Source organism: Triticum urartu, chromosome 4A (genome assembly GCF_056163025.1).
Source record: "Triticum urartu cultivar PI428250 chromosome 4A, HENAU_Tu73, whole genome shotgun sequence".
Lineage (NCBI taxonomy): Eukaryota > Viridiplantae > Streptophyta > Magnoliopsida > Poales > Poaceae > Triticum > Triticum urartu.
In genome coordinates this window covers 529,378,693-529,401,896 of record NC_141876.1, presented here as the reverse complement: position 1 = coordinate 529,401,896, position 23,204 = coordinate 529,378,693, and the positions used below count along the sequence as shown (strand labels likewise).

Below are 23,204 nucleotides of genomic sequence, written 5' to 3'. Positions count from 1 at the left end.
GAAAGGTGGCAAGCCCAACTGGTTGCCGGCTTTCTCATATGAGCAGACTCTGAATGGTCCTTGCAAGTTCCATAGCGGCGCGAAGCCGTCGAATCACACCACCCGGAAGTGCCACTGGCTCACCAGGATCGCCAAAGGAGACGGCCTCCTACCTCCCCCGCCTGCTGGGCAGCAGCCTCCGCCTCCGCCCCAGCAGCCGGCTGTCAGGCCAATCGGCGTAGTACAAGACGAGTACCCCAAAGAGCACGGAGCCAATGTGATATTTACCAGCATGGCTGATGATCGACGCAACAAGCGGCTGCAGCGACAAGAGGTGAATGCAGTAGCGTCAGAGATGCCAGAGTTCATGCACTGGTCCGAGAAGCCTATCAGCTGGAGCAGGGCTGATCACCCAGAGGTGATGCCGAGTTCGGGCTCTTATGCCTTGGTCTTGGATGCCACCTTTGCCACGGATAGACGAGCTGCTCGTTTCTCGCGAGTTCTGGTAGACGGAGGCAGCATCATCAACATCCTGTACAAGGACACCATGGAGAAATTAGGAATCAAGCAAAGACAGCTTCAGAACAGCCGGACTGTGTTCCACGACATTGTTCCTAGGCTTTCCTGCTCACCAATCAGCAAGATCCTGATGGACGTCCTCTTTGGAGACAAAGATCACTTCCATCAAGAGTCAGTTTGGTTCGAGGTGGTGGACCTCGAGAGCCCATACCATGCACTACTTGGCCGACCCGCCCTGGCCAAGTTCATGGCGGTACCCCACTACGCCTACCTCAAAATGAAGATGCCCAGTTCCAGGGGGATTCTGACCGTAGCCGGCGACTACCGGAAGTCGTCTGCCTGTGCGGCTGAGAGTAGTCGGCTGGCCGAGTCCCTGGTGATCGCGCCCGAGAAGCGGCTCCTTGACCGGGTTGTGGCGATGGCCGGCAAGCAGCTAGAGGTGACACCTAACCCAAAGGAGTCGGAGGCTGAGGGTTCGTTCAAGCCGGCCAAGGAGACAAAGAAGATACCCTTGGATCCGGAGCACCCAGAGAGGTACGCTGTCGTAGGCGCAAACCTCGACAGCAAATAGGAAGGCGAGCTCATCGATTTCCTCCGTGAGAATCGGGACATCTTTGCATGGTCCCCCAAAGACATGCCAGGTGTACCAACGGAATTCGCCGAGCACAAGTTACATGTCCGATCTGATGCAAAGCCGGTCAGGAAGCCCTTGCGCCACCTGTCAGAAGAAAAGAGAAGAGTTGTCGGATAAGAGATAGCCCGACTCCTAGAAGTCGGCTTCATTATGGAAGTATTCTTTCCAGAATGGCTACCCAACCCGGTCCTGGTACTGAAGAAGAACAAGCAGTGGCGAATGTGTGTTAACTACACAAGCCTCAACAAGGCCTGTCCCAAGGACCCGTTTGCTCTACCAAGAATTGATCAGGTGATAGACTCCACTGCCGGATGCGAGCTGTTGAGCTTTTTGGACACATATTAAGGATATCACCAGATCAAGCTGAACCCGGCTGACAGACTGAAGACTGCCTTCATCACGCCGTTTGGAGCCTTCTGCTACCTCACCATGACGTTCGGCTTGAGGAATGCCGGCGCCACCTTCTAGCGTTGCATGCAGAAGTGCCTCCTCAAGCAACTCGGCAGAAACGCCCACGTCTACATGGACGATGTGGTGGTGAAGATGGAAAAGCGTGGAACACTGCTGGAAGACCTCAAGGAGACCTTTGAGAACCTGCGTTGATTCCAGATTAAGCTCAACCCTGAGAAGTGCGTCTTCAGAGTACCAGCCGACCAACTCCTTGGCTTCCTGGTCTCTGAACGCGGCATAGAGTGCAACCCTGTAAAGATCAAGGCCATTGAGAGGATGGAGGTACCCAGCCGACTGCTGGACGTGCAAAAGTTCACCGGCTGCTTGGCGTCCATTAGCCGATTCATCAGTCGGCTGGGCGAGAAAGCTCTCCCCTTATACCAGCTCATGAAGAAGACCACTTTTTTTGAGTGGAACCACAAGGCGGACGAAGCTTTTCTCCAGTTGAAGAAGATGCTGACTACTCCACCCGTTCTGGCGGCTCCGACTCCTAAGGAACCTATGCTCCTGTACATCGCTGCCACCAGCCGGGTAGTCAGCATAGTCATTGTAGTGGAAAGCAAGGAGGAAGGCAAGGCACTACCTGTCCAGAGACCGGTATATTACCTGAGCAAAGTACTGTCGGCCTCCAAGCAGAACTACCCCCACTACCAGAAGATGTGCTATGGCGTGCACTTTGCCGCCAAGAAATTAAAGCCTTACTTCCAAGAGCATCCAATCACTGTGGTCTGCACGGCCCCACTTGCCGAGATCATCGGAAGCCGAGATGCTTCTGGCCGAGTGGCTAAGTGGGCCATAGAGCTGGCTCCCTACACCATCCACTACCAGCCCCGCACCGCCATCAAGTCACAAGCACTGGCCGACTTTCTCGTCGACTGGGCCGAGACCCAGTACCTACCTCCAGCACGCGACTCCACCCATTGGCGGATGCATTTCGACGGCTCCAAGATGCGCACCGGCTTGGGAGCCGGCGTTGTCCTCACTTCTCCTAAAGGCGACAAGCTCAAATACGCGCTGCAAATCCATTTCGCCGCCTCCAACAACGTCGCCGAGTACGAGGCGCTCATTCATGGGCTCCGGCTTGCCAAAGAACTTGGCATTCGCCGGATCCTGTGTTATGGCGACTCGGACTTAGTAGTCCAGCAGTCGTCTGGCGACTGGGACGCCAAAGATGCAAACATGGCGTGTTACCGTTTCCTCGTGCAGCAACTCAGTGGGTATTTCGAGGGGTGCGAGTTCCTCCATGTGCCAAGAAACGACAACAACCAAGCAGACGCCTTGGCACGAATCGGTTCTACCCGCCAAGCAATACCATCCGGCGTCGCCCTTCAACGCCTCCTCAAGCCGTCTATCAAGCCTTCACCAGAATCAGACTCCATCTTCTTGCCGGCTCCTCCCAAAGAAGTCGGATCCGACTCCAGAGCCCCGGCAGACGGTACGGGGATTTTGGCAGATGGCTCGAAAGCCGCCACAGTTGAGGCCGGCCCAGGGACTACAGAACCCGGCCCGGGGACTGCGGCGGCTGGCCAGAAGACTCCAGAACTCGGCCCAAGAGCCGCGCCAGTCGGCCCGGGCACTTCATTAATCCAGCAAGCGGTTGTTGACTCCAACCCGCCGCCTCCCAGCCCAGCCGCCCTCGTCCAAGTCGCAGTTCTGGCAGTCGAAGAAATAGCAGCACCCTCATGGGCTCAGCCCATCCTCAAATTTCTAGTGAGCAAAGAGCCGCCGACTGATGAGACCTTAGCTCGACAAGTACAACACCGAGCGGCAGCCTACACCATAGTCAACAGAGAGCTGGTCAGGCGCGGCGTCACTTGTGTCTACCAGCGCTGCGTAGAGCCAGAGCAAGGCCAAGCAATTCTCAAAGACATCCATCAAGGCAAGTGCGGCCACCATGCGGCTTCAAGAGCACTCGTCGCCAAAGCATTCCAACACGGTTTGTTTTGGCCAACGGCCTTAGAAGAGGTCAAGGAATTGGTCCAAAAATGCAAAGGGTGCCAGAAGTTCCGCTCCAAGCTGCATCAGCCGGCTTCTGCACTCAAGACCATCCCCCATTGCCTGGCCTTTCGCAATTTGGGGTCTAGACATGGTGGGACCATTCAAGACGGCACGAGGCAGCTTAACTCACTTACTTGTCGCAGTGGACAAGTTCACCAAGTGGATAGAAGCGAAGCCAATCAAGAAACTGAACGGTCCGACTTCCGTGACTTTCATCTCCGACATCACAATTCGGTACGGCATACCACACAACATCATCACCGACAACGGCACGAATTTTGCCAAAGGCGCCTTGGCCCATTTCTGTGCGACACAGGGCATCCGACTGGACCTAGCATCCGTCGCCCATCCACAGTCAAACGACCAGGTGGAGCGAGCAAACGGCCTCATCCTGTCCGGCATCAAGCCCCGACTGATCGAGCCTTTGGAGCGCTCGGCTGGCTGCTGGCTCGATGAGTTGCCAGCCGTCCTCTAGAGTCTGCGCACGACTCCAAACAAGTCAACCGGCTTCATGCCTTTCTTCCTCGTCTACGGTGCTGAAGCCATCATCCCAACGGACATAGAGTTCGATTCCCCGCGAGTCACCATGTACACCGAGGAAGAAGCAGAAGAAGCACGGCAAGATGACGTCGACCTACTGGAAGAGGGCCGGCTGTTGGCACTCAGCCGGTCCAGCATCTACCAGCAGAGCTTGCGCAGATACTACAACAGGAAGGTCAGGCCGAGATCTTTCCAGGAGGGCGACCTCGTGCTCCGATTAATCCAGCGAACAGCTGCCCAGCACAAGCTGTCGGCACCTTGGGAAGGCCCCTTCATCATCAGCAAAGTGCTGGGCAACGACTCCTACTACCTGATCGACGCTCAGAAGCCCCGAGCACGCAAGAGGGACGACTCCGGCAAAGAGACAGAGCGGCCATGGAATGCAAATCTCCTCCGAAAATTTTACATTTAAATGCAGTATGTATCATGCTACCTTTTGTATTAAAAGTACCAAGACTTCGGCCCCCCCGAGAAGAGCTCGGGGACTGCCCTCTTTTATCTATATGATAAGAAATATGCCTTTGAGTATATTACTCTTTGTTATGCCGTTTGGCACTGGGTTCGACTAGTCGGCTCGGGGACTTGCTGACCTGCGCTATGAAATGCTTCCTGCAGTCGGACAAGTAGTGTGGGGCGTCTAAAACGTCTCTTGCCAGAAGCCGCAGCTCGCAGAGCGACTGTCTGGTGGGCAGGAGTGAGGAAGAATGGGCGTCCACATGAAAAATGGCTAAGGACTCAAAGCACAAACATAGCTTAAGGCTGGCTTCCAGCCTTTTTTCGCAAGCCGACTCTTGAATAGTCGGCTTGCCACCTTCTATCCGACTTGTTAAAACAACCCTAAAAACGGCTAAGTACTTGCCTTCCCAAAGTGACCAAGAATTTGATCCAGCAGCAGTCCGCGGAGCGGCTGTCTGACTGACAAAGACGACAACTGAGGGAAGACGGCAAAGGAAAAAAGCCAAAAGAACGATGAGCAAGAAGGATAGAAGTCGGATGAATATTTACATAACAAAGGCCCTTGGCCGAATTTTTGAGCAGAATTTCAAAATACACCCTGTGGGTGGAATTGTGCAAATTAACAAGTTCTTCAAAAACTATTAGAACAGATAAAACAAAGACAAGGTGGCAGCCTAGGGGGCGGCAGACGGGTTTGGAGGATCGGAGGAGACGGCGGTGTTGGACGTTGGGGCGGCCGGCTGGGCGGTCTCGGCTTGATCACCTCCGGCAGTAGTCGCCTCGGGCGGGCACGGCTCGTTGCTGGAGGCGCGGTCGAGTTGAGGCTGGCCATCCGCTCCGTCTTCCGGTGCCTCCGTCTCGCTCCCGTCCTCCGCCTCGTCTTCCTCCTCGACGCTGGAGTCAATCACCTCTGCCGAGTCCTCGTCGTAGTCGGGGTTCAGCCCAAACCACTCCGGCGGCACCTCCTCGCCGTCTTCAGCCCGCTCGAGGACAAAGATGCTGGTGTCGGTGTACTCGGCGATCGCCGCCGCACGCTTGACAAGGGCATCTTCCGCGGCTGCTAGCTCCGGCTAGGCCTCTGACCGGAGTGTGGCCAGCCGGTCTAGATCCAGCCCCGGGTACCACGCCTTGACAAATTCCAAGGCTCGGCACGCTCTGGCCCGGGCCGAGGAACCCTTCCAGGCCTCAAGACGGCCAACCGCGACCTCCAGCCAATCGGCAGTCCGACTGGGTGTGCGTGCAGCCTGCACGTCTGGCCACAGGGCGGCGATCGCGCTGACACGTTGAAGCCGGCGCAGCATCTGGTGGGCCAGCCGCAGGCGAGCCCCAGTGCTCAGAATATGCTTGTCAAGAGTCCGAGGGGCATCAGTGGCGATCTCCGTGCCACCCGCCCTCCGCTCCTCGCGGTCGGCCTCAATAGCTTGAATGGCGTCCTGCGAGTGGCCGGGAAAGAAGTCTGCCAAGACGGAAAGAATGAAGAACAAGTCAAAAAAACCAGGAGTAGGCTCGACCTATAGTCAGCGGCTCAAAGAAGGAAAGCAAAGAAGCTCACTGTCGACAAGGTCCTCGATCTCGTGGAAGCCGGAGACCAGCATTGCCTCCTTGTCGGTCCAGGAGGAGCGCTCGCTCGCGAACTCGGCCAGGAGGGTGGCTTCCGCCTCTTCCGCCTCCTTCTGCGTCTTCGTAAGCAGCTCCTTCTGCTCCGCCAATTGTGCGGCCAGCAGATCACGCTCAGCGGCGAGCTTGCTGCACTCGTCCCCCTTGGCGCGCAACGCGGAGTTGGCTTCGCTCAGCTGCTGTTGAAGAGCGGCGTTGGCCTCTGAAGAGAAAGAAGAAAGAAGGCGTTAAGTCATCAACGAAGAAGGTCGCCGCCCCGGCCCGACTGCTCAGCAGTTGGCCCGAATCTTGGGGACTACAGCCCGCGGGTGCGCCAGCGCGCCCCCGCAAAGAAGAAAAAGGACTCACTCTGGCTCTCCGACAAGTCGGCAGTCCGCTTGCCCAGCTCTTCAACGTTGCGGTTGAAGGCGGTGACACGGAGGTTGTGATAGTCCTGCAACAAGTATTTCAGAATAAAGGTTAGTACCCGGAACTTACCAATTGGAGTTCTGGGCCGCCTGCTCTGCAGCCGGCCCATAACTCGGGAACTACACCCAGTGGGTGCGCTGGCGCGCCCCCACAGAGAGAAACAAGAAAACAGGGACAAAGGAGAAAGCATACCCGGATGGCTGCCCGCGACGCCAGGTGCGCCTTGGTGCAGTTCTGGATGGCGTCGCTCTCAGCTCGCAGCTTCGTCTGCACATCCAGAAGCGCCTGGTTCAGCGGGCCCGTGCCGCCTCCTCGCACCCACCTAATGGGCGCGGCACTCGTCGCCTTTGCGTCTGGAATCGTCGAGCTGGCGGTGCCGGTCTCCAAGGGGCGTGGCGCCGAAGTCGCCTTCCCAAGACGACGGCGCGTTGGCGAGCCGACTTGAAGGAGCAGCCTCGCCACGGCCTCGTCTTCAGTCGGCGGCAAGGGCGGATCCGCCAGCTGTTTGCCTGGCGCGCTTCTAGACGGCGGCAGGGGCGGCTGTGGCGGCGCGACCACGTCTGGCACGGGGGCGTCGTCGCCGCCTCTCCACAATCGGGAACTCGCCGCCGGCTTCCCCCGACTGCCCCGTGAACTCCGGGGGCGGCGGTGCGGAGTTCAAAGGGGTGACGAACACCGCCGACCGCCGGGGCGCGACTTCCTTAGCCGGCTGCTCTGCCGCAACAGCGGCCTCGGCCGCCTCCAGCTTCTTCAGGGCAGAGGCCTCCGCCTTCTCGGCCTCCGCTTTCTCCCGGCGGGCAGCCTCGTCCTCCTCACGCTTCTCCCGTGCGTTCAGCTCCGTCGCCTCCCGAAGGTCAGCGGCGGGGTCAATCCGCTGAGTGGTGGCAGACGTCTCCATCGACCCCATGACGGAGGCGGCGGCAACCCTCTCAAGAGTGAGGGGATCCCTGAGGTGAGAAAAGCATATGAAAAACTCAGACAAGATTAACAAAGAGATAATAAAGATAAGGGACGGAGGCGCTTACGGAGAGACCAGCGGCGGCTTCTTCACCTCCTTGCGGAAGCGGTTGGCTTTCGCGACCGCCTCTTCCCGCTTGGTCGCGGCGGCCGCTCCCTTGAACTTCTTCGTCCAGCCACCAAGCGTACTCGGCCCGGCCCGGCGCTTCTTCGCACCGCCTTGAGCGTCCAAGCCTGCGGAGGAACTCGCGCTTGGCTGGCCGGCTTTTGGCTGGCGACGCGGGGCGACTTCTCCCTCGGCCTCGTCGTCAGGCCAGTCGACGAAAGTGGCCGAAGGCCTGGAGCTGCTTGCCTCTCCTCCTCCTCCCTCGGTGTCGGCTTCCATGGCTGCCGCCCCCAAGTCGGGATTGTCGACGTCGCTCTCCGCCCGATCGGGGAAAAACTGAGACGAGCCGGCCCCGCGGTGCCGGCTGAGGGAGGGACGAGAGGATTCTGATTCAAAACAAAAACGGTCAGACTTGACAAGTCGAACTCGGCAGCAAAAGAAATAGAAGAAGGAAGACGACTTACAAGAGGCGGGGGGTTGGCGCGCGAATACGGCTCCTTGCCGAACCGCCAGTCCACCAGAGACCGCAGTTCGCGATGTAGTTCACCGTGTTCGCCACCTCCGCATGAGGCATGTCCTTGGAGCACATCCAACTCGGGTCCCGATGACCGCTCATCTGGCAGATCAGGTGAGGTCGGCCTTGGAGTGGGAGGACTCGGCGCGCCACGAAGGTGGCCAGCAAGTCGGCCCCGGTCAGGCCTTCCGACTGCGTCAGCACTCGGAGTCGTGCGACGGCGGCGGCACCAGCGGGAGACAGCGTCCTGGCTCACTGTGACCAGCTGGGGAGCCTTCCAACCGGCGCTCCGGCTTCGTAAGCCGGCAGGTTGACCCAGTTGCCTTCTGGGGCAACGTTCTTCACATAAAAATATGACCGCTGCCACATCTTCACCGACTCAGGGCGATGGTGGGAAATGGATTGTCGGCCACTGATCTCCGCATCGCAATGAATGCACCACACTGGGCCGGCACGCCGGCAACGTGTGTGCCAAGCTTGGATTGGAAGAACTCCCCCCAGAGCTCGATGGTGGGGAGTACGCCGAGGAAGCCTTCGCACAGGGTGGCGAAGGCAGCCAGCAGCACCACCGTGTTTGGAGTAAGGTGGTGCGGCTGGAGCCCGTGGAACTCCAAGAAGGAGCGGAAGAAGCCGCTCGCTGGCAGTCCCAGGCCGCGCATGAGGTGCGAGTGGAATATGACCCGCTCGCCCTCCTCCGGCGCCGGTGATATCTCTCCCTCCGACGCGAGGCGGACCCGCACTAAGTCCCTGCCAGGCAGCCGCCATGTCTGGCGGAGGATCTCGATGTCGTCGTCGTCAACTTCGGAGCCGTCCCACACTTCGGAGCGAACATCAGGAGGCACAGCGGCAGAGGAGGAGCTCATCGCTGCGGGCACGGCGTGGTTCGGAGCAGCAGCGGCAAGAAGAAGAAGAAGCAAGAAGGAGCAAAAGGAAGTGGGGAGAATGGGCGCGCGCGCTTTGCCGCTCCCCTCCCCCCGCCTACTTGTAGGCTCGTGGGCTAAGAAGTCGAGGGGGCGGACGTGGGATTAACTGTGCCCGGGACCCCACAACCCCCAGGATTTACCACATGAAGTTACCACGCGCAATAACCGCGCGGGAACCCCAACCGTCCGCGCGGCCGCAACGGATCCGTTTGCATGCCGAGGCGCGGTAGTGGCGGGCCCCGCCTGTAGGCCTGTCCTGTCGCACGCGTGGGCGATCAGACTAGCTCTGCCACGTGGCGCCCCGCGATATGTTAACCGCGGGTGGCGGCCCGGAAGCTTATCAGGCACGCCACCTGAACTCCGCCACCGTGTTCAAACTTTTTTAAGGGGCAAGTCGGCCTTGAGCAAGTCCGACTCCGACTAGTCGGCTTGACGGAAGACGGCTAACGAAGCCCAAATCCGACCGCCGGAAAGAGGAAACTGTTGAGGCTCCACGACATGTCGCCCTCGGAGCCTCACCAGCTTCGGGGACTACTGTCGGAGTAATGGGCCATGGGTAGGCCAACCCAGGCCCAGAACCTTTCAATACATCGGGGCAGACTGCGCCCCTCGAGGCCCCAAGATGAAGAGCCACCTTCTAAGAGTCGGCGGCGAGGCGGCCGGCTGCTCACTCACGGCCGAGTCCCAGGGACGACTTCAGGATAAGCCGACTCCTGACCGGTGACTTCCAGAGAAGCCAACCTTGGGGAGTCGGCCCGCGACGCCAACAACCCCCATGCCCTCATAAAGAAGGACGGGACAGGGAGTGGCCACAGTGAGGACCACTCCCACCCCTTTTTCCAAGGGTAGGCGTGGCTACAGTATGCCGTACCCGCGAAGATTTCCGCACGGCGCGACACTGTTGCCATGCCGGCCCTGACATCAGCCCCAGGGGGCGGAGCCCTGTGCCCACGACGGCCTGCTGGTACGACCCAGGGATGATGGGTCCCACCAGTCGGCGGGCGTACGAAAGACGGCGAAAGCACCACCAGTCGGCCCGGATGGGAGTAGGCCACCAGAAGTCGGCCGGCCCCTCCCACGGGCCCCATGCGCCATTAATCAGACATGACAAGTAGTGGCCACAGTGATCGCCCGCCAAATGGCGGGGCTGTCGCCACGACCTCATGACCGAGCATGCGTCATTAGAGGCACGGCTACAGTAATCTGCAGCCGGTAAAGACCCGCCCGCGGCGGACGCGGCCCGTCGGCCCCACACCAAGCCAGTCGGCGTGGCCTACCCATTGGCGCGCCCCAGGAGTCGGCGGATAAGACGGCGACCAGAGGGACTGACGGCTGGGCCCGTGCCCAGCCGGATTACCATTGTACCCCTGGGGGGCAGGCCTATATAAACCCCCCAGGGCATCCATGCAAAGGGTTGGAACCCATTAGCACTAGACCAGATCATATAGGAAGGAGAGAGCTAGCCTTTGCCTTCTCCTACCTCCAGGAAACAGCTCAAGGAGCAACTGTGTAAACACTTTACATAGTGATCATGCGGAGACCCCGTAGAGCAGCAGTAGGGGTATTATCTCCCCGGAGAGCCCTGAAGCTGGGTAAGATTTGCCGGCATGCATGTCTTTGCCTTATCCCGTTTCCAGGCACCGGCGACATTCTACTCGCCCCCACCATGATAAGCCATCCTTTGGCATATGTCGCACCCAACCCCCGACAATGGTGAAGAATAAAAGCGACAGACTGCATAATAAAGGTTGCCATCACAAGGGGCAATACAACGTGATGTTCTTTTACACTAAGGGGTTGAGCATACAAACAAATAAGCGCATGGCGACCTCTGCTTCCCTCTACGAAGGGACTATCATTTACTTTTATGTATTTACTTTTATGCAAAGAGTCAAAGTTTACTCTCTATTCATTTTTATTTTTCTCCTTTGGCAAGCATCATGTGGTGAGGAAATATCTAGGCACATATGTCCAGCTGAATATGGGTTGCATGAGTTATTATTGTTGACATCACCCTCGAGGTGAATTCGTTGGGAGGCGAAACTATAAGCCCCTATCTTTCTGTGTCCGGTTGAAACGTTTTGCTCATGTGTATGCGATGAGTGTTAGCAATCATAGAAGACTAAATGATGGTTGAGTATGTGGACTTGCCTAATGGCTCCGATATGTGACCCTTCCTGAAAAGATGATGAATTGTAGTTGCAAAGTTGACTAATTGCAGTGTTTGACATGGAATATGGGAGTGCCACTCTGGAGGACATTGCAGAATATGACACGGTGATTAGTCAAAATTTTGGCAGCGAGGAAGAAGGTTACAATTACTATAATGCATATGCTCGGTCAAAGGGTTTTGGTGTTAGAAAGGAAGAACTGACTAGGAAGTCGGACACGAACATAGCTTTTCTGCGCCTCTATGTCTGCTCTAAAGAAGGATATCGGGCGAGGAAGCACTTTGAAGAAACTAAACGGGTGTGAACTCCTAGGCCGATGTCACGTTGTGGATGTGGCGCTCGGATGCATATTGAGCTTCGTATGGATAATGGTGAATGGTTTGTAAAAGATTTTGTGGACGAACATAACCATCCACTCACTAAGCCTGAGCAGACAACTTACATAAGGTCACATCATGGGCTGAGTGACCTGCAAAAGGCTGATGTCATTGAGTATGGAATTGGTGGCCTTTGAATACATCAAATAATGGAACTAATGGAGAAGGATAGTGGTGGTTTCAGCAAGGTAGGCTTTATTCCTCGGGACTTGTATAATTTTGTTGCCAAGTACAAGAAGGAAATGATAGAAGGCCGTGATGCTGAATTTGTGCTCCATTATATGGCAGCCCGAAAAGACATGGATGTCAATTTTTTTTACAAGTACACCATAGATAGTGAAGGGCATCTGTTGAACATCTTTTGGGCAGACGCACAGTCTCGGATTGACTACGATGCCTTTGGTGGCATCGTGATATTTGATAGAACTTATCATGTGAACAAATACAACCTGCCATTTGTCCCCTTCATAGGAGTGAATCACCATCGCAGCACGACCGTGTTTGGCTTCAGTATTATTTCAGCTGAGACTGAGGCATCTTTTGTGTGGTTGCTTGAAGCATTTTTGGAGTCAATGCAGCAGAAACATCCTAGATCAGTAATCACCGATGGTGACCATGCAATTGTGAAGGCAATAGCGGTGGTGTTTCCCAATACAGATCGCCGGTTGTGCGGCTAGCACATCGAGCAAAACATGATATGACACCTACGGAAGAAAAAGCTCAAGGATTTTAGGAAATTTGTTTATCAAATCTAGGATGTCGATGAGTTTGAGAGACGTTGGGTTGAGTTTATGGTGGATTATGATATCTTTGAAAAAGATGCTTGGATTATGAGGATGTACGAGCTGAGGAAGAAGTGGTCTAGGGCCTATACGAAAGGTAGATATTTCCTTGGCATGCAGAGCAATCAGCGTAGCGAAAGCCTAAACTCTAGGCTTCATAAGAATTTGGATAGGAGAATGTGACTTGTTGATTTGCTAGAGCACTCAGATCACCGTTTATCACGTATCCGCAAGAATGAGGCCGAGTTGGATGCTACAGCTTCATTGACAGTACCTTTTACTGAATTAACAGTTGATTCACTTGAGTGAAGTGCTGCTCTCATTTATATCCCAGTGATGTTCAAGAAATTTCCTAGGGCTAGAATTCTGGCCGCCAGATATTTCGACTCGAAACGCAAAGGCTCGACTAGTTCGGGTTGCCTAATGTGTGTACCACGCACGCCACCAGAAGGACACGAGCCCGGTTTTTTTTATTTTTATTTTTTAGGATCAACACGAGCCAAGGTCTGGCTGGTACGCCGTTGGGTCCTACCATTCGATAATACGAAAGGAACCTTTTAAGTTGCCGAACGAATCTATGTGTATTACAATGCCCGTATTTCCCTTGCAAATACTAATCTCAACGTGGTAATTGATTTATGATGAGTTGTTGAATTAGAGTGAGTTTGTGATATAGTGATCTCAACGTGGATTTCACATTTCATGGTATCCCTGCTAAGTTTTTCAATGCAAATTCAAATTTAAAAGATGAACAATATGGAGGTGAGAAAACTTTGTATGTATCAAGCATATGACCACACACACAGACACCCACACACGAACACAACAACAATCCTATAAGTATAGTGCATCTATTTTTCCAAACCATGCATGTATGACACGAATTCAAAAATACTCCTTATGTTCCTAAATATTAGTCTTTTAGAGATTTCAACAAGAGATTACATACGGAGCAAAATGAGTGAATCTACATCCGTATGTGCCAGTCCACTTGAAATCTCTAAAAAGACTAATATTTAGGAACGAAGGGAGTAAAATGTAAGACATGCATGGTCCTCAATTCAATATTTAAAACGAACATGAAACTAAAACATGAATATTAAGTCTAGTACTACAGTACATGCAAATGTTGTGTTTAATTAGGCGGAGCTATGATTGTCGGTGGTCACCCCCTCGACCTTAGATAAAATTGCGAAGCTCTGTTTAGGGTTGTCTAGATTATATTTGTCCCCACCCTCCCAACCACCGGTTGGTTGTGCACCCCACCCCTCCTCCCTGGAAGAATATCATATGCCCCCGTACCTTCTATGCTATATGCCGATACGAGTTGCTTGGAGCTTGTAAATCTGAGATATACCAGCTCACATGATGTCTTAATATTTTTACAGGAAACCTTGATGAGTTTGAGAATTATACACAATATGTACAAAAACTACTCAGATGCCCTTGGATCCCATATCCAACGACCTCGAAGCTCATATCACCGTAGCATCTAAGATGAAGGAGGACATCATATTCTCCTGTATGTAAGAATATCATGTGCTACCACACCTTAGATGCTTTGGTGATACAAGCTCTTCGGAGCCGTTGGATTTGTGACCCAACGCCTCCTCGGTGGTTCGAATGTTTTTTTTTGCAGAAAAGCCCCCAAAGAGTTCAGCCACTGCTTACAAACACAAAGACAGCTCAGATGCCATTGGATCTCACATCAAACGACCTCGAAGCTCGTATCACCGTAGCATCCAAGCTGCGAGAGCACCTTATGTTTTCTCGCACGGGAGAATATGAGGTGCTCCCGCACCGTAGATTCTATGGTGATACGAGTTCACAAAGATCTAACGGCCCACAGTAGGAGGTTTGAATGTTTTTGCAATATACGGCTGAGAGAGTTTGGGAATTGCGCAGAAAGTACAAGTACTACGCATGTGCCATCTGATCACTGATCATACGACCTAGATGCTTATATCACCGTAGCAGGTAATTAAGCTACGGGGAGCACCTAATATGAGGAACGGGGAGCCGTTGGATCCAAGATGCAGCGGCACACACGCGGCCTGAATGTTTTATTTGCAAAAAAACCTTTGGAGAGTTTGGAAATTGCGCATAATTACAAAGACTACTCCCAAGCCATTGGATCTCACTTCCAACAGTGTAAAAACTCATATCACCATAGCATCTAACCTGCGGGGTGGATGTGATATTCTATGCCGCTGTCATTTTTGTTCATAAACTAGCAAAATACGTGTAACTTGTGCCGTTACTTGTCTAACCGCGCAAAGTGTTTGTTCAAAAAACCATCCTAAACTGAATTATCAGAACAACACACGGGGTCCCACTTGTCATTAATCAAATTTGGAACTAAAACTAACAAATATGAAAGACGAGATTCGAACTGGCAACCTGGACTACAAAGCGTAAGTCGATAGTCTGAAACAACAACGGTTGTTGGCTTTGTCCCATAACTTGATTTTATACAGTATTACATTGAGTAGAGTAGAGGGAGTGCCTCGTCTACATGTGCATGACCGTTGACTCACTTACTGGTGGGTCCCTGGTCTGTGATCTCTCTCTTCTCTCCATCGTCTAACCTTTGCACGGGCACACACGAAGAGCGGCGCTAGCTTGCCGTGGTGTTTTTACAACTAAAAAAAGCTTGGAACATAGAAGAATCGCCTAGAACAAGAGACAATATGGCTGGTCGAGACGAAGCTAACCACACCTATCCTCCGTGCCATGTGAGCATGATGAAGCTGTGTGGCTAGTGGGGTGTTTTCAACCGACTGGCTAGGTCCCGAGGTCGAACCATAGGTACTACGTCTGATACAGTAAATTTTTACATGCACATTTTTCCTCCATGCCGAGACATGGCACACCCTACCACGCGGTTTCGGGGTCCTCCCGGGTGGTGCACACATATATTCTTCCTAACGTGGGACGCCCTACCGTGCGTTTTCGCCGAAGCAAGTAAATAAATGAGTCGTCAAATCACAAAAGACCACTTTTCCCGCCGAGTACATCAGTGAAGCACGGTGGCTAGCTAGTTGGGCTAGGTCGACCGATTAGCTAGGCCGCCGCCACATTTGTTTTTTCACCCCTTTTTTTATCTACTTGTTGGCAGGTAAATTTAAACATCCACCGCGGCGTTGCTCTCGTGTTTGAGTGCGGCAGGATTTTTAATTTTTTGATTGACGGGAGCAGGCGCGGCAGGATTTTTAATTTTTTATTGACGGGAGCAGGCGCGGCAGAAATTAGTCATGATGACTCCGCCTGTAAAATCCACTGCTCCCTGATGTGAGAAGTCGTCGACTGGTGTTTTACCATGGTGAAAACCAAAAGATTCCCTGCTCCTCGGCTGGCTCCCTCCGCCTTCCCGTGGATTGCATTGCCTTTCAACCGTTTCGCCCCTGCATCACCAACGTCATGCACCTCGAGAAGCAGAGGGACTTCGGTGGTGTTTAGGCGCCCTCTGCATGGGCATGTCCATGTCCCGGCGCAACATGACCGTTGGATCAAACTCAGACGGTGCAGATCAGTCACTGTAGCACAAAGCGTGTGGGTGTGTTTGGTTGCATTCTCATCTCAATATAGTGTGTAAGTCACCTTACGAAAACCAAGTAATCCCAAAACACTTAGGCACGACACATTAACTCCCTCCCCGTTTTTTGTTTTGTGACATATCAACCAATAAGAGACATGGGCCGTGCATGCTTTCAATGACTTGAGACTAATAAACATGACATGCGGTGGTTAGTTCATTGGGTTTTCTCGTTTTCCTCTCCGCCTTGGTCGCATTGCACAACATAAGATGACTTACACACCTAGACGGAGTAGTTGTTTCCTCTTCGTGTATTTGTGTTAACCTACTAGTGTGGACTCATGCACCCTTCATGCACTCTGCCAAACACCCAAAAGTGGGTCGAGAAGGGAACTTTTGCTCCCATCCCGTGCACCCTTCATACACCCTACCTAACACTATTCATGCTTCATATGGTTCATGTTTCATGGAGTACTGTAGCACCGTACTCTTCATGCGCTGTAGACCTAGTTCTGTTAACATTGATCTCACCGTTCATTCTCGACCGGACAGTCGAGAAAGCGGTACTATGTTACTACATTACTATTCATATAGTTGAGATGCGCACAACATCATTTGATGTCGTCATATCTTACTACACTAGCAACAAGATTACGTAATACTGACGTATGAACCATTGTACATGCCTAGTAGTAGGAGCACCGTGTATGTTCAAGTGGCTGCCGTGTTTCGCACTCCTCCGTCATAAGAGTGGAAATGCTTGCTGTAATCATTTTTTTCTTCAGAAAAACAGTGGACACGCTCTACCGTGCAGATCCTCCTCCAGCCATGCACTAAATTACTCACTTTCGCCGACGTGTGGGACAGCCAGCATCGGGGTCCACCAGCCATGCACTAAATTACTCCGTAGTAGAGTGACGGTAGACTACCCCGATCGAAGCGCAGCAGTAATGCCCAATGAGCCGTCAAATAAAAAAAACCCTCCTTTCCAGCAGTAAGTTGGACGGACGAAGCAACCGGCATTTCACTCTTCTCTCTCAGCTTCCTCTCTACCCAACCCTCGCTTCTCCCTTATCTTGTTCCTCATTTCTTCAAGAAAACCCCGACCTGCTTCTGCCATTGTTCTTCTTTCCCAAAGAAGGAAAGGTGAGCGCATCAATGGTATTGATTCTAGCCAAGGCCCGGTCTTGCAACCCCGAGACTGATCCTATAACTCCCTCTCTTTTCTTCTTTTGGGTTTGTGATTATGGTTTCTTTTCTTTTATTTCTATAATTCCCCTCATGTCCCCGGTCCATAATGACTACCGATGAACAACAGAGGGATGCTTTAGTAACTAGACAATGTTGTGTTAAAAAAGTAACTAGACAACGTTACCTACCGTGCCGAGCACGGTTCAATTCCCTCGGTCGCCGCTCGCCAAGATCACCCGTCAAGCGCATTGCCTAGTACTACTACTACTACTACACCAGGATGAGCACAGAATTGAGCCTGTTTTTTTCACGTTTGTTCGTGCCTAGTACTTGAGTTAATATATCAGGCAATGCACAGGTACGTAGGGATTATCCTTTTGCTCTGCATATATAACTTGTCTGAAGTCTAACTAAGCAAAATGTTTGACCAAATCCTTTCTTAAGAAATACAATAGGACATATGTATGGCTTGAAAATTTATTGCATGATGCAGGTTATGATATTGTTTCGAATCCTGGATCTTTAATTTCAGAAAATCCAAAAGTGACCATAAATTCTTGAAACTGAGCATGGTCACGTGATATGGCACAAATATTACTTAGTAATTTTTTTCTTCAATTTGAGACAAGCTGCTTATGACAAGTTGCACAAATGAAGAGCCAATGTATTTTGGAACAAAAACCGGTCACGTTAAGGCGAACGCTTTCACTATTGAGACCGTAGGCATTTACGTGCTGCCACGAGTCCCGCTTCTCATCGGCAGGTGCCGTCCGAGCAAGCGTGTGAGTCGACGGGAGGCGTGCGAGTAGACCGCTGTGCAGGCTCATCGGGAGGCAAGCCCTTTGACCAGGCTCCGCCGCCCACCTTCGTCCCAACTGCTACCACTTTTAATGTCGCCGGCGCCGCAGTTTAAAATCAACCCCGCACTACCCGGTATCGCTACAATCTTCTCTCTGCCTCTCCGATTCTCCTATCGTCTACCTCCAACCAGCCTGACCTAAACGTACGCCATGCCGCATCATGATGGTATGCCCTTAGTCTTCCAGTTTCCTGAGGAAGACACCCAACCGGAGTCTCAAGAACATAAGGCGCTTTGGGACGAGCTTGAACTGGCCTTGCGGGAAGATGTCACGCCTGTCCCCGCTCCCGTTCCAGCTCCCGTCGCCCCGACTGCGCCAGCGCCCATCCCCATGGCATTGATGGGCTAGGAGCCGCACATTGTCGCGGAGCTTGATGCCACGTGGTTCCACGAGGTCCTCGCCGACTTTCACGCGCCCGTGCACCTGCCAGCGCATGCGCCTGCGCGTGCACTGATGCGCACGCCCGTGCCAGCACATGCGCCTGCGCGTGCACTGACATGCGTGCCCGTGCACACGAATGTCTCCGCCGCGCCGTTGACAGCGCTTGTCCCTGCGCGGGTGCCAGTGCCCCCCTCAGCGGCATGGATGGCCGCCGTCGACCGCTTCCTTGCACCAACGCCAGTCGCCTCCTCCCTCCAGTTGACTCGCTCCTAGAGTCCGAAGTCCAGAACATTATGGCCTTCCTTGAAGTTAGGGCCAATGTCCAGGAGTACGCCAACAACGGCGCAAGACGCCGCCGTCGCCGTCGGTTAGTGGCCCGACGACACACAAAGCACGACAGAGGAGCCGCTTCCCACCACAAGACGAACCCGCCGCCGCCGCGTAATCTAAATTTGTCATGAAAATCGTTCGGATTGCCATGCTTAAAATCCAAACATTTATCATTTCCGTTTATTTTAGATCGATCGTCGTATAATTTAAAGTTGGAGTCAGACTGAACGAAATCTATGGTTTGATCGATCGAATGTTCTGCTAGAGCCGTATCAAATTAAATATAAAATGTCATCAAGCCACATGTATTCCTTATCATCCACCGACCTAGACTGCTTCAATGTCGAGCGCTCAACACGTTTAGCGTGTAGTTAATTTCATGCCAAAAATAGTGCTAATCATATAATAACATGCAAATAATATCCAACTTAATATCCACATGCACTTAATATACTTCCAAATTAACATGCATTGCACGTACACAATGACTAGTGCTGCTAGCACGTGAAACTGGTGCCGTAACTTATGAATGCGTCCAGATATGGTCAACGGCAACATCGCCCGCGAGTTCTTCGTATTTGCCCGTGCGTCTAAACGCAGAAGGGGAGGAGAGAGAGAGCACACATGGAACCCACCAGTAAGTGAAGGCGAATAGTACTAAAAATAATATTACATGTTATCAATTAAATAGGCTGTGGTAATATAAAAACATTATGTGAACAAAGGGAGGTACAACCAACATTGCTGTTCTACGTATGTTGCCTATTGACGTGCGGCTTGAAGGCCCTGGTCGCATGTTCAATCCTCGTCCTTTATTTTTTTAATTTGTTTATGGGCCCAAATTTGTTTCATGACATGTGGGCCCCTCGGTGTGTAGTTTGTAGCACTTTAATTTGTGGGTCCAAATTTGTTCCATTCCAAGTGGACTATCGGTGTGTAGTTTTGTAGCTTATTTATAATAATTAAAGAGAACAACAAAGTTTTTTGAAATAATACCATGGTGCAATGTTGAAGGCGAGAAAGGACGTGCGAGAGAGCGATGACCGAGCCAGAGGGAAATCAACTAGGGGAGTTGCGGGGGTTGCAACGGTGTTTCGAGTAGTTGTGGGCCGAATGCTATGAAAATATAATCTAAACCGACCGGAACAAATGCCTACACAAATTAATCCAAGGTTGGAGTGCCCCTCGCAATGTAAATAGCTCTGGCTTTGCGAGGGATGGAGAGGTAGCTTCAATGTGTGGAAGATACGGCATGAGAAAGTGAGGTCAATCGAGAGACATATAGATAGAGAGACAAAGTGAGTGTGGTCCGACATTCATGGAACAAATATATATGCTCTAGAGAGATATTTTCCAATTGAGCTTCTGGCAAGGGTGGGGGCTGTAAGATAGAGCTTGAGAGATGATCCAGTCACAGACGTGTAGATATATTTTGTGCGTGGGAGGAAGCAAGGTCGATCGATCACATAGGGTCGTCGTGTGATCGAAAGGGTGAGACGGGTTGGAGAGAGTGACCTAGATAGACAATGTGCGTGAGAGAGTATACAATGTGAATAAGTTGAATTGGGCTCAAACATGGTGATATATCATTTTTGTCCGAGAAAGAGCGAGGTCAATCGAGACATACAGATAGAGAGAGAGAGGGAGAGAGAGAGAGAGCATGGCCCGCCATGACGTTGAAAGAGTGGGGGCGGCTTCGATGGACTGACCTAGATAAACAATCTGTGTGAGAGAGTATAGAGTGTGTCGATCGAGGCCCGAACAGGGAGATATATCATTTGTGTGTGAAAGAAAACGAGGTTAAACGGGACTCAGATAAAGAGAGCGAGATTGAGCGAGTGTGGCCAGCCGTGCGGAAGAAAGAGTGAGACAGTCTCGAGGGAGTGACCTAGATAGACAACGTGTGTGCGTGCGCACGAGAGGTTGGGGGGCTAGATAGGCAATGCATGTATTTAGCGTGAGAGGGTAAGAGGGAGAGGGAGAGAGAGAGAGATCTCGGCATGGGGTGCAATGGCGGGTGTGTGAGGTAAATACATTTCGTAACAGAGTGGAAAAGGGGGGTTGTGTAGTTGAGAGAGTTAGAGATCAAAATATGGAGAGAAAGAATGGATGTGTGTTGGAAACCTATAGCTTCCTAAGGTGGTTAGGAGAGGAAGATTGACTGATACATGAAGTATGTAGCATGTGTGTGGGGGGGGCTAAAAACAACATTTGAATGTAGATAGTACGAGACTTAATATCGATGTTTCAATTCGGTGTACATTGTAAGATTTGAACTGAGGACCATGCATATGGGTAATAATTTTGAATTCGTGCCATACTAGGTTTCAAAAAGTTGACATTGACTCGATTTGTTGTGCTATTTTGTAGGTCATATGTTTGAATCCAAAAGTTTTCTCACTACCATGGTGTTCATCATATACATATGAATTTGTATTAAAAAAGTAGCATGGATACGGTGAAATGAGAAATCCACATTAGAATTGGAGATAGCTATGTGACACACACTCTAATTCAAATAACTAATTATGTGACACACACTCTAATCCACGTTAGCGTGGATACTGTTTCGATTTTTTTCAAATAACTCCTCACTAATTAATATAGTATCTTGCTTCGAATGACTAATTATTGCAAGGAAAACACGGGCATGGTAATACATACAGATTCTTTTGCAAATGAAAGAAGATTCGTTTGCATTCTCAAATGTAGGCGCACCAGGGTCGTGTCGTGGTGGTCGCATGTGTTGGACGGACGCGTAGCACCCAGCCACCCATCCTAAAAAAAGGACGACGACAAAATAAGTTCGCGCTTCCATGTTTCGGATTGAAATATCTGGCGGCCCCAATTCCAACCCTGCAAAATCTCCCTTCTCCACCGTCCCCTTCCGCGCGCAGATTGCTCAAATCCCTAATTCGCCGCCAACACAAGCAAAGTTCGACTCGCCCATTGTCTCGTCTCTTTCCCCACCTCTGTGCCGGATGACGACGACAAAGACGACGGCCGCGCTTCACCACCGCACCGGAGCTACCTCATCTACGCCCTCGTCCACCGCACCGGGTGGTCCACCGACAACGTCGGCCGCCGCAACCGACGTGCCTCACAGACACTGACTTCCACCGCATCAGGTGCGCTTCACCAACGCCGTCTCCCAGCTCATCGGGGCTACTTCACCGAGCACATCGTCGCGCCTCCGCTCCCCGAGGCCGATGGGGCTTCACCAACGGTCTCGTCCACCGCATCATAGCGCTCCGCTGCCACTCAAGATCTGCATCCGTGCGGCCAGCCAACGCCAGCGCATCACCCTCAACGGCTGTGAAGTGACCCGCACTCTAGCTAGGCGAGCATGCCCAAACGCCGGCCCGAACTAGGTATCCACACATCACTCCCTTGTGCACTGTTCCAACGATGTCTGGATATCCTTTCACTGCTCTCCTAGCTTACACGCCTATACAACTTTGAATTTAACTCTTATTTCTTCTGGAGATATCATCTGAAACAAGCAAATCCATTTTTTAGCGAAGCATGACGGCGCTACGGGATCTGGTACACATCCTGCACACCCGTATAACCTTGTAAGTATCTGTCCTCTGGTACAACAGCAAGGTCGATTCCTCTTATTTGATCAGCCATTCGCCGTGCCAAAAATGCAGAGGGGGATGCAAGGAGCACAAGGCCCGCACATCCAAGCAAGTGGTAACATGGACTTGTACATGGAACATCCCAAGCGCAAGCAAAGCTGCAGTGAGCCTGTACAACGAGCTAGCGTAAGTCCCTGCATTTCATTTAATTCGTACTGGCATTCGTGTATGATTTGTGTGCAGTGGCGGATCCATGAATTCAAGTTACCAGGGGCGAACATTTAACTTAAAAAATACAAAGCCACTTGCACTCCGGAAATCAACATAACTTGAGAAATGTGAAGCTACATGCACTTTGAAAACCAGCTAATGATCCAAACTAGTTCAGATTATAAACACTAAATGATGCAAGCACCAAAAAAATGCAACATGGTGTACAAGGACTACAAACATGGTCTGTACCTGCTTGAATTATTCTTTCTCTGGCTGAAAATATCAAAGTGTAATTTCACCTATAACCAGTGCGCAAACTGCATATCAATATATCTATCATGCACAAGTATGTCAATAGTTTCAAACAACAGATTAGAAAAGTATTTATGCTACGTTGTCATGATACGGGGACTTTCTAGTAGATGGCCTCGATGTTTCCTCAAGCCATGAAAATGCACTATAATTTGCTTGTCATCAATGCCTGCAAATCTCCATGTCTCTCTCAACATAGAAGATCATCACTAGACACTAAATCCTTCAATGGGAGCTTGCAAAATGCTTGCATTAGATACCTCATTAGACACTATATGTTCATCACCAGGAGCATGTAAAATGTTTGCATCAAATCCTTCATTAACAGTCTGTTCATTAGACACTTCAGGCTCAAGAACAACATAATCTT

The 23,204-nt window shown here is 51.8% G+C and overlaps 1 pseudogene; it reads left to right on the top strand.

Annotated features, from left to right (window-relative positions):
• The first annotated feature begins 11,354 nt into the window (after positions 1 to 11,354).
• Positions 11,355 to 13,829, top strand: LOC147976437 (protein FAR1-RELATED SEQUENCE 5-like; annotated as a pseudogene).
• The last annotated feature ends 9,375 nt before the right edge of the window (positions 13,830 to 23,204 follow it).